Here is a 17604-nt window from a genome sequence, read left to right as displayed (position 1 = left end):
ATACGATGAGGCCGTGTTGTCGGACGATGGCTGTGAAGGGGGCCATGTAGATGTTGAACAGGGTGGGGCTCCGTGATGAACCCTGTGGGACTCCGCTGAAGTAGAACAGGCTTCACTTCACAGTTAGGGCTTCCGACATCCCTGGTCATCACTGGGCACCAAAACAAAAACAGATTACTTGCCCCACAGGGCCCTCTTCTGCCCGGGGCTGCTCAGTTAAATAGGACTGAAATAAAAAAGCGCCAAGAGGCAAGTTTTACATCATGGCCATTGTCTCCGCAGCATAAGCACTGATTCACTACAAATGCTTCTATGTCTTCTGAAAAAATCCCTAGCAATTAAGAGCCCACATTTGGCAGAACTGTAAGGAGTAGGCCTGGGTGGAGTTCGCAGACTCCCGCAATACAAAACTCTGCCGTGCTATGTGAAGTTCCGCAAGCGGCGGAGGGCAATTCGTCGCACCATTCACATTGATTTTTAGCACTGGGTTTTTGTACTGCGCTGTAAAATCAGCACAAACTGCACCACAAGCAGTGCAAAAAGGAGCTGCTTCTTTCTGCCGCTCGAATATATGTTCTATTATAGTGGCAGCTTCCTCAACGCAAACGGAAGGTTTTTCAACGCGAGCTGTAGCAACCATCCGCAACCACGCTCGTTGAGAAATCTCGCCAGTAGGTGGCCCGATTAAGATTTTCCTCGCTCGGTGCTCGCCAACTTAATGTTGGTGAGCGCGAGCGAGAAAAGAACTCCGCTCCGCAGAGTTTTTCAGAACTCCGCGCTCTATGCGGATCGGGAAAAACTCTGCGAGTAGAGGGAAATTTCACACCCAGGCCTAGTAAGGAGACAGGGTGGGGTTTCACCACCCATTATCTGCACCTACCATGCTGCCAAGCCACTCTGCCTTTCGGAATGCAATATTCATAAAAGCTGCCTAGTCCATTTTCCAAGTTGTAGCTGTGGCAGCCATTGCAACACAGCTTGATCTATGACATTTGTGAAGGAGGGCCACACCGGACTTGTGACCCTTCCTAGAACCCATCCAGCAGTGTGGGTTGTGAACCTAGAGGATCTTCAAATGGCAGTAGCATCCAACTCAAGTCCACATTTTTTACATGAAAAGAGAATCCTAAAACAAAGGGCTTCAAGAACGCCTTAGCGCCCAGGCAGCTCTCCAGTATACGTTCATTGAACAGCATGTAACCCATGGGCTCTGAAATGATGATGCCCACCTGCCCTGGGAGCGAGACCTCTTCCACTTTCCCTGGGATGACCAGAATCTGGTCAGTGAGTGCTGCCCTTTCAACAGTAGGGTACCTCTGCTTTTCCCATCTAAGAGGGGGGGCGCTGGCACTTCTCGGCAGGTGTGCCGTCGCATCAGCAGTAAAGTATAGGCACTTCTCCCTTCTGAGAGGGAAAGTGCCTGCACTGTCTCTGCAAGGCGCCACCCTTTCAGCAGTAGAGTACCGGCACTTCTCCCATCTGAGAGGGGAAGTGCCTGCACTTCTCAGCAGGGACGCCACCCTTTCAGCAGTAGAGCAGCGGCGCTTCTCCCATCTGAGAGGGGGAGTGCCCGCACTTCTCGGCAGGGATGCCGTCCTTTCAGCTGTAGAGAACCGTTGCTTCTCCCATCTGAGAGGGGGAGTGCCTGCACTTCTCAGCAGCGGCGCAGCCTTTTCAGCAGTAGAGAACCGGTGTTTTCGTTTTCCTTCCTGCTTGGGTGCAGGGCAGGGCGGGTGAGCTGGGCTGGTCAGTGCCGGGGACTAGTGTAAAGCACACTGTAAAGTGCGCATGACAGTTTGACCAGCTGAAGGGAGCCTGTCAAACAGTCATGAGTGTTGTGTCGTGCACAGCGACCTATACACAGGTGAGCTGGCACTCTGAACCGCTGCAACTGGGCCTATATCCAGAAATAGACAGTATGTGTGCTTGATACTGCTACCGCGTATGTGCGTCTTGTGACGTCACATCCGCGGTAGGCGTTTTTATTACAGTGACATCACGTGACCGGGACCATACCATACGGCCCGGTCACGATAGGGGTTCATCGTGAGATTCCCCTCTTCGTGATGCATGCATGGGTGCGCCCTCACTGTCGCCGCTGTTTACCTCACAGCGGCGACACTACATTCCTCCCAAAAACAGAAAACATAGTCCAACAGTAGTCAATGAAACTTTACCCCAACTCTTCAATCCCAGTAACATAATCCCGACAATAAAAGAACCAAAATCAGTAATATAAAAGGAACAATCTTACATAAAATAGTCTCTCAGCTTCCGGTTCGGCTCAGGGTTGCGTCGGAGCTGATACTGGGAACTTCCCCGCCCACTGGACTCGACTCCAGTCTCCTCGCTCGATGTTGGGGGCAAGGATTCTCCAGAACTCTCTGGCATTTCTTCTTGCCCTGTCACCATGTTGTCAGTGACTATTGACAAATGGGGATCAATTCCAGGTGTCGGTGATGACGCACCCTCCGCTTCCTCCACATTTCTATGGAGAACTGGGTAAGGTAACAGGGACCTGGGTCTGGCTCTCCACACCCTGGTTTGACACACTTGCCTCTGCAAAATGACACTTCTTGAACTGGGAAATGTTCCTCGTTTTAACTTCTCTACCCCTCCAAGCAATGACTCTTGTGCCTCGTACTCTGATGACAGTCCAGGGGCGCCTTTCATAGAAAGATGGAATTTGCTTTTGGTCATGCGGTTTTTGAGCAGCACCGTGTCTCCTCTTTGCAGCTGCACTTGTTGAGCCCCACGGCGCTAACTGACTTGCTCATGCGCCCTACGCCTCTGGTCATCTATCCTGTGATCATCAGGGTTTTCAGGGCACCGCATGGGATGATGTGGAATCGAGTCTGTGACCACTCGGCACATTGACAGATGTCCGGAAGCCAATCCTGTCGTAGTGCGAGGGGTTTGTCTGTAATTTCTCAGAAACGTAAACAGAGTTAATTCCAGGGGCTGGTGTCATTCATGTGCGATGTGGATGACCTTGTTTAAGGTATGCATAAACCTCTCCACCTCCCCGTTGGCTTGTGGCCAGGGAGGGGTAATCCGCCGATGTTTGATCAGATGCCCAGCGAGGCTAGGTAGGTAGCTACCATCTGACTTTGAAAGGGTGGCCCATTGTCAGTTTTGAGTTCTTAAACAATGCCATGCGTCGCAATTACCATCTCCAGCTCCGGGATTATCTCAGTGGCACTAAGTGTATTCACAATCTCAATTTCAGGATACTTGGAGTAGTCGTCGATAGCCACGAAGGTGTGTCTTCTGTCCGGCAGGCCCCCGAAATCGAGACTAATGCTCAGCCATGGACCAGCGGGCCTTGGCTCTGTGACCACAGGAGCAGGTTTGGGGCTTCCTCCGGTTACCTGACATCACTGGAATGCTCGGATGGCAGCCTCCACAAGCTCATCCATTAAGGGAAACCACACTTTTGTTCGTAGTCTCGACTTGGTTTTAACCATTCCTTGATGTCCACTGTGTGCCAGTTGAATGACCCTGTCAGTCAATGAGGAAGAAATTACCAGCCGGTGTCCTCACATGAGACAGCCTGTGGTGTCTTCCGCCAGCTCTTGCCGAACATGATATAATCTCTCTAGTATTTGGCGGGCATCCGCGGTGAGTATCTTCTATTCGTCTCGGGCTTTGTGCCAGTTGCCGTGCTCCATCACCTTCTTGATTCTTTGCAGGTACTCATCCTTGTCAGTTTCACTCTTCAGGTCACCCATCAAGAGGGGAATGGGGCATGACCGTTCCGTGACGCATCTGACATACTCCTCGGTGTCGGCGGCATCTTCCTCCTCTTGGGCCGTAGCACTTCTGGGGTGTCTGGATAGATAATCCGCAGGATTACGGCTCCCTGGCTGATATTCAATGCGACAATTGTAGTTCTGCAACTGCAGCATCCATTTTTCTATCCTCAGCGGGGGCTTTGAAGAGGTGCCGGAGAACAGGGGCAGAAGAGGCTTGTGGTCCATGGCCGCCACATACGGCTTCCCGTAGACTTAAAGATGAAAATGGCGACACCCCCAGTGGATCGCAATATCCTCCTTTTCAATCTGGGAGTACCGCTGCTCGGTGTCCGTGAGCAAGCGGCTGGCGAATGCCACCTGGGCCCAGTCTTCTTCCGCCGTTCAGCGTTGCATTAGCACTGCGCCCAGTCCCTTTGGGCCTGCGTCCACTACAACCATCGTGAGCTTTTGTGGATCAAAGAACGCTAGAGTAGTGGCAGTCGACAGAGTGTCTTTAATGTCCTGGAAGGCCTTGGCTTGTGGTTCTTCCCACACCCACAGGACTGAGTCCTTGGTGAGCTCCCTCAGGGGCTGGGTGAGGGTCGTGAGGTCTCTGATGAAATGCCCACAGTAATTCACCATGCCCAGAAAGCTATGGGCTTCCGTGTCGTTGATGGGGGCTGGTGCATTTATGTCTTTGACCTTGTCGGGGTCAGGATTCACCCCCTCAGCCGAGAAGGTGTACCCAAAGAACTGCAGCTTGGTCTTGAGAAACTCACATTTTTATCAGTTCAGTGTTAGTCCAGCCTCTTTTATTCTCTGGAGAAGTTGCACCAGGCGGGAGTGGTGCTCCGGGATGGACTTGGCATGTACCATAATGTCATCACTCATGTTGATGACTCAAGGGATGTCCCTGATCAGTTCGTGGATGACATTCTGGAACACCTCTGCAGCGCTTGATATCCCAAAGCTCAACCAAGTGTACCTGCGAAGTCCTACATGAGTTGAGAATGTTGTAATATTTCTGGACGCCTGATCAAGAACTAGTTGGTGGTATCCTGACTGTAGGTCGAGTTTCGAGAACCAACACGCCACTGCCATCTCTCCGATCAAATCATCAATCATCGGGGTGATGTGTCGCTCCCTTTTTATGGCTGCATTCGGCAATCTCATGTCGACACATATCCTGACGGCTCTGGGTTGCTTTGGTTTCCGGGCAACAACAATTGGGGAAACCCAGGGTGTGAGACCAGACACCTTCTCCATGATGCCCACCTGCTCCAGCTTGAGCAGCTCCTGCTCCACCAACGGGTGTAGATGAAAAGCCACACGCTGGTGTCGCAGGGTAACGGGTTGTACTGTGTTGTCAATATGAAGGTGGATTTCCTTCCCTCTGTACTTTCAAATGCCTTCGAAGACCGATGCAAACTCTGCAAGTATGTGCTGGATTGACTCCTGGTGGATTCCAAATGCTAATGATACGATGCCCAGGTCTTCAGCCGCTCTGCATCCCAGGAGCATGCCTTGTCCATCCTTGGTGACGTACACCATAGTGCTGACTGATTTGTCTTCATGGGTGTCGGTAGTCTTAAATTTTCCTTTCATTTCCAGCAGCTTGTCTTGTCCATACGCGAAGACCGTGATTTTGGTGGGCTGTAGAGTGGGTGCCGGGTGCATGGATCTGTTGTGAGCGGCTGCCATTATATTAATGGTGGCTCCGGTGTCTACGACGGCCGTGACCTCCTGTGCTCCCACCTGAATACGGCATTGGGGCAGACGCCTGCTCCTGCTCGACGCAGCTCCAATCATGTGCACCTTGTGAACCGCCTTTTCTTCCTCTTCATCGTCGTCCATGTCACTCGACTCATCACCTCCTTCGGGTACTGTATTAACTGCTTGCTTGTGCTTTCGGTATTGCTTGGAACGACATACCTTTTCAAAATGGTTGAATCGGCCGCAACCAGTGCATTTCTTATCCTTCGCTGGACACTGAGCTGCTTTGTGAGGTGGGCCACCACAGTACCCGCATTATCGTTGACCCCTTTGTGGGCCACTGGTGAACGGCTTTTTGTTGCGACGGTCCGCTGGCTTCATTGTGACCATATTTACCGGCTCTGCTTTGACGGGTGACTGCAGTGCCGCCTCCATGTGCGCTGCCCTGGCCTTGGACAGCTATTTTGTGCGTCCCAGGGTTAAAATGTCCGCTAGTGGCTTGCCCGACCCTCCCAATATTCTTTTGTGAAGCTTCGCCGAGGCACACCCTTGGATAATTTGCCTCTAATCTCCTCAGTCTCATCTCTAAATCCATACGTGGATGCCAGGAGCTTGAGTCTGCCATGGAATGTGTCGAGTGATTCTTCCGGTAGCTACCTAGCTTGACGACGAAAGATGAAGCATTCGTAGTCCTGGTTGGCCATTGGTTCAAAATGGCCCATGAGCACGTTGATGAGGGTCATGTGGGTCTTGGGCATCGCCTCGACCAGAGTCTTCGTGATGCGGTGAATGTCCTTCCCTCCTAAGTGGAGTAACATGTCCTTCTTCTGGTCTGTGTGTACTTTCGTGGCCTCAAAGAATATGAGGAGGCGTTCTACCCATTCTTTCCATCTGGACGCCTGGGCAGAGGGAGACCCCTGCACTACAAATGGCTCAATTGGGGGGATGGTAGACATGATGAGCCGTCCTTCAGGCAACCCGCTGCAGTGACGTGACGCTGCACCTCGCAATGTGTTCCTTAGATGGACAATATGTAGATGAAACCTAGAATCCTGCTGCTGGCCCGACTGCTGTCACTGTGTGCAGGCCAATCACTCCCCCACAGCACTTGTAGGCTGACTGGAAATGGCTGAACTCATGGGGGGAATACTATTGCTGCCAATGTCAGTTTGGGGCTGGCTGCCTCCCTGCAGCACTCTCAGGCACCCAGGGGTCACAGGGGTAGCAGCATGTGTGGGAGGGCAGCAGCGTGGCTTTCAAATTCCCTTTTCTGCACTCTCAGGCATCCAGGGGCCAGAGGGGTAGCACCGCGTGTGGGAGCGCGGTAGCGAGGCATTCAACTTCTCTTCAGTGCGGGCCAATGCGCATGCGCGCAACTCTCCCAGCCGTGCGGGCCTGGAGCGCACCGTCAGCGCCTGTGGGGACTCAGTGAATTATAATCCCCCGCAGCGCGTGGAGCACAGTTGTCGCCCAGCAATGGCGATACTCCTGACCTGCTTGCTCCGCGGACTCCACTCACGTCGAGCGCCAGCAGCCAGATGTAGGGGCACGAGCACTGCGGGGCCTCCTCCAACCTCGCACGGCCGCCCCTGTGTAGTATCGCGACGGGAACACGCCCGCCTTCGTCGCCAGTGTTGTGTCGTGCAAAGCAACCTATGCACCGGTGAGCTCGCACTCTGAACGGCTGCAACTGGGCCTATATCAAGAAATAAGCGGAGACAGTATGTGTGCTTGATACTGCGTATGCGCGTCTCGTGACGTTGCATCCGCGGTAGGCGTTTTTATTACAGTGCTATCACGTGACCGGGAGCATACCATACGGCCCGGTCACGATAGGGGTTCATTGTGAGATTCCCCTCTTGGGGATGCATGCATGGGTGCGCCCTCACTGTCGCCGCTGTTTACCTCACAGCTGTGACACTACAATGAGCACTTTGCATCTTTCCCACCAGGCTGCATTACACAGCCTGCTGAGGAACATGCAAAGCCTCCCAGTCCCTGTCTGAGCGCCGAAACAAGGCGCTCAGACCAATCGCAATGCGACTTGAGGCAACTTTGTGATTGGACAGGGGCTTCTGGGAGGCGGAGCTGCCTGTTGCGGCATGGAGGAGAAGGAGCAGAGGAGGCAGCACCCGGCAGCATTCTGGTAAATGAGTTTATTTTTTCATTCACCTCTCCGCTATACCCCCTCCTCGGACCCCCACAAACCCCCTCCCGCCTCACCACTCGTGTTTAGTAGCGGCCGCTACTGTTCTCCCATCTGGAAAGGAGAGTACCCCCCACTTTAAAAACGCTTGACCTACACCGGAGACGTAAGAGGCAACCCACGGATAGATTCCTTCCAGCCCTTGAAGGTGGGTTTTGTACCCCTGGCTCGCTGGGTGAGTTTAATGTACTACAGCGCCTAATGTCAACATTTCGCGTGTTTCTAGGCCCTCTAACACACAATGAGCGCCTGTTTTTTGGGTCTCAGACTTAATGGAAAAGGGGTAATTGCATAGTTCTCTTTATCAGAGAGAAAAACCAAAAACACATGGTTCAAAGTGATGACTAAAAGACTAAAGAAAGAGGAGGCGGCAATAAACTGCAGCTGGGCGGAGAAAGAGTAAACCAGCGGCGCGATAGCGGGGTCATTGTGCCAGCCCGGCACCGGTGACAGCGGCGCAGACAGTGACCGCCGCTGCAGCAGCGCAGCCAGGGGTTGTAAACATCTGCAGAAGTTATGACAAGACGCTGCGTTGGGAACACTTGAGAGATTTGTGGTCTCAGGGAATGACGGGTCATTAGGACGAGGAGGCGGGGTGCGGCCTGACAGAGATATTAGTCTCTGACAGATATAAACACAGGACCAGAGGCGGCCTTCCTCAGAGGAAGAGGGCTTTTAGGAGGAGAGGCCCGGAGAGGAGGCGGGAGGGAGGGTTATATGTACACTGATAGGCGGTGCGCGCACAGGCCGTCCTCACAGCAGGGCAAGGGTTCCAGGAGAGCATGGGTGCGAGGGCAGCAAGGGTGCCAGGAGAGGAGGCGGGAGGGAGGGGTCATCTGTGCACTGATAGGCGGTGCACGCACCGGCCTTCCTGCCAGCAGAACTGGAGACATTCAAATGTGGGACTCATTCAAGGAGGCCTGGAGCAGGCCAGGACAGCAGGCACGGGTGCCAGCCGAGCAAGGGTGCCAGGGAAGCAGGCAGGGGTGCCAGGGGAGCAAGCGTGCCAGCAGAGCAAGGGCGCCAGCAAAGCAAGGTTGCCAGGAGAGCAATGGTGCCAGGAGAGCAATTGTAACAGCAGAGCAAGGGTGACAGCAAAGCAAGGGTGCCAGGACAGCAAAGGTGCCAGGGAAGCAAGGCTGCCAGTCACCAGGTAGAGGTGCCAGGAGAGCAAGGGTGCCAGGAGAGCAAGGGTGCCAGGAGAGCAAGGGTGCCAGTGGAGCAAGGGTGCCAGGGGAGCAAGGGTACCAGCAAAGCAAGGTTGCCACCAGAGAAAGGGTGCCTGCAGAGCAAGGGTGCCTGTAGAGCAAGAGTACCAGGGGAGCAAGGGTACAAGGAGAGCAGGGGTGCCAGGAGAGCAAGGGTGCCTGCAGAGCAAGGGTACCAGCAGAGCAAGGTTGCCACCAGAGAAAGGGTGCTGGCAGAGCAAGGGTGCCTGCAGAGCAAGGGTACAAGGAGAGCAAGGGTACAAGGAGAGCAGGGGTGCCAGGAGAGCAAGGGTGCCTGCAGAGCAAGGGTACCAGCAGAGCAAGGTTGCCACCAGAGAAAGGGTGCTAGCAGAGCAAGGGTGCCTGCAGAGCAAGGGTACAAGGAGAGCAAGGGTGCCAGGAGAGCAAGGGTGCCTACAGAGCAAGGGTACCGGCAGAGCAAGGGTACCGGCAGAGCAAGGGTGCCGGGAAAGCAAGGGTGCCGGGGCCCGGGAGAGCAAGGGTGCCGGGAGAGCAAGGGTGCTGGCAGAGAAAGGGTATCAGGAGATCAAGGGTGCCTGCCAGCAGAGCAAGGGTACCAGGAGAGCAAGGGTGCCAGGACACCAAGGATAAATACCTGGCCTGGATCCCGTATTCTGGGTCCAGGAGGGCTTAGAAAATTCCTCGATGGGAAATGAAGTTGCATGGGAGAAAAGGGTAAAAATCAAGCAAGCTTTGGCAAAGCCAACAGATCTCGCCTTTTAGATCCATTGGCTTCATCAGTGTTGTTTAGCAATAACGTACAGCATCCCTGATGCTGTGCAGCATGGGTAAAGAAGAATGTAAAACAGAAAAGCCTATGACGGGGCTGTCTGTATAATTTTGTAGGCGTGCGCACCACACATGCACATGTCTGCTAAATGACACCCCGCTATATCTCTTTTTAGGTCTAACATCTTGGGGACATTCGGAGAGCTTCCCTGGGAATGCATCCCGCCCCTTGCTTACCATTGGCTTTGTGGTTAGTAACTCACCTTTGCTTGCTTTCTATTTGCTGGCGCTATTTGTTTTATGCTGTTTAGTGTGAGCTTGTCCCCTCCATTGCTCAAACCTTATCTACTGTAATCTTCCACCTGTATTGGATTTTTGTAAACAAGACTTTACATTTTATTCTTATCCTGTCTCATTTGCTGTACTTTCAAAGACCGAGGTCAAATGCCAGACTCTGTCCTCCAGGGAGCTTGATGTTTTTACTTTTCTTTCTCTGACTTCAAAGTGAGAGGATTTCTGTAACAATCATGCAGGCAAGTGAGGGTGTGCCTGAGGAAGGCTGTATGCTTTTTTTCTAGCACACAGCAACATTTAAATACCTGTACATTAACTGTGCTGATATTTTAGAATATATCGGAATTAGAAATGCACAAATGAAGCACATTTTGGGATATTTCTGAAGTGTGGTGGAAACATATATTGGAATACGATCAAAACAAATAAATACACTAGGTGACGACATTTCCACACATTATCGTTTGCGCGCTGTGTACTTTTATCAGTAAAACTGTGTGTCTGTGCAAATGTAATGGTCAATTCGATTGAATATATGTTGTCTGTAATGGCAGTGTGCTGCCACACCATGCATACTCCACTCTAGTCCGCAACACTCCACACCATGCATACTCCACTCTACCCCACTCCACTCTAGTCCGCAACACTCCACACCATGCATACTCCACTCTACCCTACTCCACTCTAGTCCGCAACACTCCACACCATGCATACTCCACTCTACCCCACTCCACTCTAGTCCGCAACACTCCACGATATGCTACTCACTCCATGCCACTCCACATTACGTCCCTGCACTTTACTCTACACCACTCCACTCTATGCCTCTCTACTCTACACCACTGTTTGCCAATGCACTCTACCCCACAATACTCTTCTGTGCACCACTGCGCTCTTCGTCACTGCTCTCTACATCAATGCACTCTACTCTGTACCACTCCAATCCACACCAGTACACTCTATGCCAAGCTACGCTATGCCACCATACCCTATGCCACTGTACTCCACTCCACTCTAGTCTGAAACAATATACGCCACTGCACTTGGCCCTGCTGCACTCGGCGCCACTGCACTCCATTCTACATCACTGCACTCTACGCCAATGCACTCTACACCACTTTACTTAAAGCCTATGCACTCTACACCACTGCACTCAACAATTAGAATCTCAAGTGTCTTTCATTGTGTGTGTGCCAATTGGCTGGAAGAAGAGTTAGTGTTTTCTAAAGCTGAGAGGTTTGAACTGCTACTGAATTACAACTGCAGCAGAGGGTTACATGGGTTACATTGGTCTGGTAACAGTTTCCGACCAAGGGATTGGATATCCTACAGAGGGCTTCGCTTTTAAGCTCCTTAAAGACACACAAAAATAGACATTTGAAATTCAAATTGTTGATGTCAGCATCAGATTGGAGGATAGCTAGGCTCAGTAGAATACAGGGTGTCCTCTCTGGTCCAGCGGACCTGTGATTGGCTGGAAGAAAAGGTAGACTTAAAGACACACGCAATAAATGACACTTGAGATTCTATTTGTTGATGTCAGTATCGGATTGGAGGAAAGCTAGTCTTAGTAGAATGCATGGTGTCCTCTCTGGTCCGGCGGACCTGTGATTGGCTGGAGGAAAAGGTCGACTGAAAGACACACAAAAAAAAAAAAATTGGATATTCAAATTGTTGATACCGGCATCGGATTGGAGGATAGCTAGTCTTAAGTAGAATACAAGGTGTCCTCTCTGGTCCGGTGGACCTGCGATTGGCTGAAAGAAGAGTTAGAGATCATGTGACAGGTTATCTTAGGGAGGGCTCCACTTTTAAGCGACTTAAAGACACACACAAAAAAAGACACTTGAGGTTCAAAGTGTTGATGTTGGCATCGCATTAAAGGATAGCTAGTCCACAGGGTTTCCACTCTGGTCCAGTATGGCAGTGAATGGCCAGAATATGGGTCTGTGCATAAATATGGCTGGTCGACACTCATTAATACATGCATGGATTTCGGCTTAGATGAAGCAAGTGATGTGATTGGTACTTCCATAAAATGGACCAGAGAGAGAACAGGTTTCTCAGACGGTTGTGATTGGTTGACAAACGGTTATAAATAAGGTGGCTTAGATAACCTGAAAGCTAGGTGTGAACTCATAGGACATTCGAACCAGGAAGAAGAAAGGATGAAGGTCAGTACTGGGAAGGATATCACCCTGGGTAGATTGCCTGGACTATTGACTGGAGGATACTTTAGTGGTGTTTTTAAACCCATGGTTTGATGAAAGTGAGGTCCAATAGTGCTTGGGGCTCAATTGTATTGGGTCCCTGTCTCGCTCTTTTTGGAAAGGAATTTTTGTAATAGACTAATAGAAATTGATGTCTTCTTTGTTACACATTTTTTTTTCTTCTTTTTTTTGTATAAGTGTGGGTTGGTTAGAAAGGTATGGTGGTCCTTGAATCAATATATTTTTTTGATTGAGAGAATTTTATGGGAATTTAATAAGATACTGAACTAAATCCTTATCTTATAGATAAGATGGGAGTGCAACATGCCATCTAGTGGTACAAAACTGTATCTATGAGGATTTATGAGATAACAACAGGAACCAACACTGGGTGGATGACAACATTGGGATATTGATCAAGTGAGTGATACAATTTTCGGGCCGGGTATTTTTACCTGGGAAAAATGAGGACAATATAAATTATGTTTATCCTTAAAAAAATGTTTTTAAACAGTGTGTTCTGGAAATGAGAGAGAGGGGTTTGCAAGGATATCATGACATTGGCTGATCATGACATGCGATTGGCTGAAAGAAGAGTTAGAGATCATGTGACAGGTTATCTTAGGGAGGGCTCCACTTTTAAGCGACTTAAAGACACACACAAAAAAAGACACTTGAGGTTCAAAGTGTTGATGTTGGCATCGCATTAAAGGATAGCTAGTCCACAGGGTTTCCACTCTGGTCCAGTATGGCAGTGAATGGCCAGAATATGGGTCTGTGCATAAATATGGCTGGTCGACACTCATTAATACATGCATGGATTTCGGCTTAGATGAAGCAAGTGATGTGATTGGTACTTCCATAAAATGGACCAGAGAGAGAACAGGTTTCTCAGACGGTTGTGATTGGTTGACAAACGGTTATAAATAAGGTGGCTTAGATAACCTGAAAGCTAGGTGTGAACTCATAGGACATTCGAACCAGGAAGAAGAAAGGATGAAGGTCAGTACTGGGAAGGATATCACCCTGGGTAGATTGCCTGGACTATTGACTGGAGGATACTTTAGTGGTGTTTTTAAACCCATGGTTTGATGAAAGTGAGGTCCAATAGTGCTTGGGGCTCAATTGTATTGGGTCCCTGTCTCGCTCTTTTTGGAAAGGAATTTTTGTAATAGACTAATAGAAATTGATGTCTTCTTTGTTACACATTTTTTTTTCTTCTTTTTTTTGTATAAGTGTGGGTTGGTTAGAAAGGTATGGTGGTCCTTGAATCAATATATTTTTTTGATTGAGAGAATTTTATGGGAATTTAATAAGATACTGAACTAAATCCTTATCTTATAGATAAGATGGGAGTGCAACATGCCATCTAGTGGTACAAAACTGTATCTATGAGGATTTATGAGATAACAACAGGAACCAACACTGGGTGGATGACAACATTGGGATATTGATCAAGTGAGTGATACAATTTTCGGGCCGGGTATTTTTACCTGGGAAAAATGAGGACAATATAAATTATGTTTATCCTTAAAAAAATGTTTTTAAACAGTGTGTTCTGGAAATGAGAGAGAGGGGTTTGCAAGGATATCATGACATTAGCCGATCTCCATATACATGCCAAATGTCTTCTAAAAATGGGAACGTTATGGGATATAAGGCCACTGTCACCTGATCTCCATACACAGGCCAAATGTCTCCTAATGATGGGAACTTTGTGGAATATTAGGCCACTGATGTAATTATCTAATGAATTTGTGAATTTAATTATTTTGAGATAGTTAGCTGATCTTTATAATGAGGGCAAATGTCTGTGAATAATGGATCACGGGGAGTTGGTAGGCCATCGTTATAACTTTGGTGACGAATTTGAGAATTTAATGGCTCTAAGAATGTATCAATTATAATTGTTTATGGATTATGACTTATGGAAACACCAAGTGAATGGATTATATTAGTATGTGTGTAGTAGGGAGTCTTGCTGGGTGTGTTTTACTGTTTTTTGTGGGAAAATGGTTAACTGGTGAATGGGTAGCGTGGTACATATTGTATGCATAAAACATCATTGGTAATAAGTATGTTTTAAATTTTAGGCCCTGGTGAAATCCCACTGGAAGGAAACGTTTATGCTGGGCTGAATGGATTGCTTCTGTCAAATTGGCATTTTTTGAATAAAATTGGATTCAAAGCAACTCTCAAGACTCTTGAATAACTTTTATTCATCATATTATGACTACTTGATCTATTGCTGGAAAACAGTTTAACCATCTGTTGATTTTGGAACAGATAATCCTGTATAGAATTGAACTTTCCTTTTCATTTGTTATTTCTACACCACTCTACTCTGCACAAATGCACTCTAATCTGCACCACTCTATGAAACTCTACTGCACGTCATGCCAATGCACTCTATGCCACTACACTGTATGCCTCTCTGTGCACCACTGCACTCTGACACTGCACTCTATGCCACTTGACTCTATGCCTCTCTGCTCTCCACCACTCAACTCTGTCAGTGCACTCTACCCAACTCTATTATGCACCACTGCCCTCTTCACCACTGCAGTCTACACCACTTCAGATAGATGATAGATACTCCAGTTTATGCCACTCCACTGTATGCCACTCTACTCTGCAACACTACTCTCGATGCCACTGCACTCTATGCCACTACCCTGCACCACTCCACTTTATGCCACTTAACTCTACTCTGAAACAATCTACTATATGCCACTGCACTCTGCACCACTCCACTCTAGGCATCTGCACTCTACGCCACTACTCTATACTACTCAACTCTACCCTGCACAACTCCACTCTACAACACTTCACTGTACTCTGAAACAATCTACTCTATGCCTCTGCACTCTATGACCCTGCAACCTACGCCACTATACTCCACTCTGCTCCACACTGTGCCACCCAACTCTACTGCTCTATACACCAATATACTCTATGCTGCACCACTCTATTCTACTCTACAACACTCTACTCTTCGCCACTGCCCTCTATGCCACTCTACTCTAAACCACTGCACTCTATGCCAATGCACTCAACGCCACTTTACTCAAAAGCAATGCATTCTATGCCTACTAAACTGCACCATTGCACTCAATGCCACTATACTCTACTCTGCAACACTCTACACCACTGCACTCTATACGGCTGAACGCCACTCCACTGTACGCTACTCCACTCTATTTTGCTCTGCGGCACTGTACTCTAAGCCACTCCTCTCTGCACCACTCTACTCTGCCTCTCTATTCTCTGCTACTCTACTTTACACCACTGCCCTCTACGACACTCTATTCTGCAAGACTGCACTCTCTGCTATTGAACCCAACACCAGTCTACTCTGCACCACTGCACTCTACGCTACTGGATGCTACACTCCTCTACACCATTGCTTTCTGTCACTGCACTCTACACAACTCTATTCAAGTCTGCACCATTGTACTCCATGCCACTGCTCTCTGCACCACTCTACACCACCTTACGCCAATGCTCTCTACTCTACACCACTGCACTCTGACTCTCCACTCTGCAAGACTGCACTCTCTGCCACTGAACTCTATGCACCTGCTCTGCACCACTGCACTCTATGCCACTGCACTGCTCTACTCTATGCCACTCTTCTCTACGCCACCCTACTCTACAGCACTGCACTCTCCACCACTGAACTTCATGCCTCTTTACTGTGTACCGCTACACTCTACCCCACAGCACGCTACATCACTCACCACCATTGCACCCTACATCACTGCATTCTACACCACTCTGTTCTACTCTGCACCACTCTACGCCACTGCTCACTGCACCACTCTACTTTGCACCACTCTACTTTGCCCCACACTGCTCTATGCCACTGCACTCTACTCTGTACCACTCACTCTACGCGACTCTCCTGCACTTTTCTCTCCTGCCCATTATGCCACCCTACTCCACGCTAATGCACTCAAAACCACTTTACTAAAAACCAATGCACTCTATGCCACTATACTCTGGTCTGCAACACTCTATACTGCTGCACTCTATGCGACTGTACGCCACACCCCAGAACGCTATTCCATTCAGTGGCACTGACCTCTACACCACTGCTCTCTGCACCACTCTACTCTGCTCCACTCTTTTCTCCGCCACTCTACCCCACTCTACTCTACACCACTGCACTCTATGACACTCTAATCTGCAAGACTGCACTCTCGGACACTGAACTCAACGCCACCCTACTTTCACCACTGCACTCTACGCTACTGGATGCCACACCACTCTACACCAATGCTTTCGGCCCCTGCACTCTACACCACTCTATTCTACTCTACACCATCATACTCTATGCCACTGCTCTACACACCACTCTACTCTGCACCACTTTACGCCAATGCATTCTATGCCAATGCACTCTACTCTACACCACTGCACTCTACGACTCTCTACTCTGCAAGACTGCACTCTCTGCCACTGAACTCTATGCACCTACTCTGCACCACTGCACTCTATGCCACTGCACTACTCTACGCCTCTCTACTCTATGCCACTCTACTCTATGCCACTGCACTGTCCATCGCTGAACTCAATGCCACTCTACACTGCATGCTACACCCCTCTACACCATTGCGCTCTACATCACTGCACTCTACTCCACTCTATTCTACTCTGCATCACTCTACGCCACTGCTCTCTGTACCACTCTACTCTGCACCACTCTACTCTAGGTCACTGCACCCTAAGCCATGGCACTCTACCCTGTACCACTCAACTCTACACGACACTACTGCACTCTACGCCAATGCACTCTCTGCCAATATCTTCTACATCACTCCATGCCACTGTAATCTATTCTGCACCACTGAACACCACACCACTTCTCTATACACCACTCTACTCTAATCCACTACATTGTATGCCACTCTGCTCTACACCTCTGCATTCTACCCTGCACCGCTCCACTCTATCCTGAACTCCACTCTACACCGCTTCACTCTACTCTGAAACATTCTACTATATGCTACTGCACTCTACACCAGTGCAATCTACTCTGCACCACTCTACTCCACGCCACTCTACTCCACACCACTCTACTCTACACCACTCTACTCTATGTCACTGCACTCTACACCAATTTACTTAAACCCAATGCACTCCACACCACTGAACTCTATGCAATCTATTCTGCGCCACTTCACTCAAGGCCACTCTACTCCATTATGCAACACTCCACTCTATGACTCTATATTCTACGATACTCCACTCTTTGCCACTCTACTCTATTAAATTCAACTCCATTCTATGACACTGTACTCCACTCTATGCCACTCCACTCTATTCCTCTCTATGCCAATCTAAAACACTACTCCACTTTACGATGCTCTGTGCAACACCTTATATGCCACTCCATGACACTTTACTCCACTTTATTCTACAACACACTACTCCACTCTAGTGGGCTACTCCACTCTAGTATGCCACTCCACTCTATGCCACTCCAC

At 49.3% G+C, this 17604-nt stretch overlaps 1 long non-coding RNA gene across 1 annotated transcript in view; it reads left to right on the top strand.

The window, feature by feature from the left end:
* The window catches only part of LOC146782934 (uncharacterized), a 204852-nt gene extending 190545 nt beyond the window's left edge, over positions 1 to 14307 (top strand). The window contains exons 3-5 of the long non-coding RNA XR_014972084.1: positions 12422 to 12535; positions 13460 to 13573; positions 14209 to 14307. This is a non-coding gene — a long non-coding RNA (uncharacterized LOC146782934). The remainder of the gene's footprint in view (positions 1 to 12421; positions 12536 to 13459; positions 13574 to 14208) is intronic.
* Positions 14308 to 17604: the final 3297 nt, after the last annotated feature.

Source organism: Triturus cristatus, chromosome 12 (assembly GCF_964204655.1).
Source record: "Triturus cristatus chromosome 12, aTriCri1.1, whole genome shotgun sequence".
NCBI classification, from domain to species: domain Eukaryota; kingdom Metazoa; phylum Chordata; class Amphibia; order Caudata; family Salamandridae; genus Triturus; species Triturus cristatus.
Note: the sequence above shows the minus strand (reverse complement) of the source record. Positions and strands in the feature narration are given on the sequence as shown.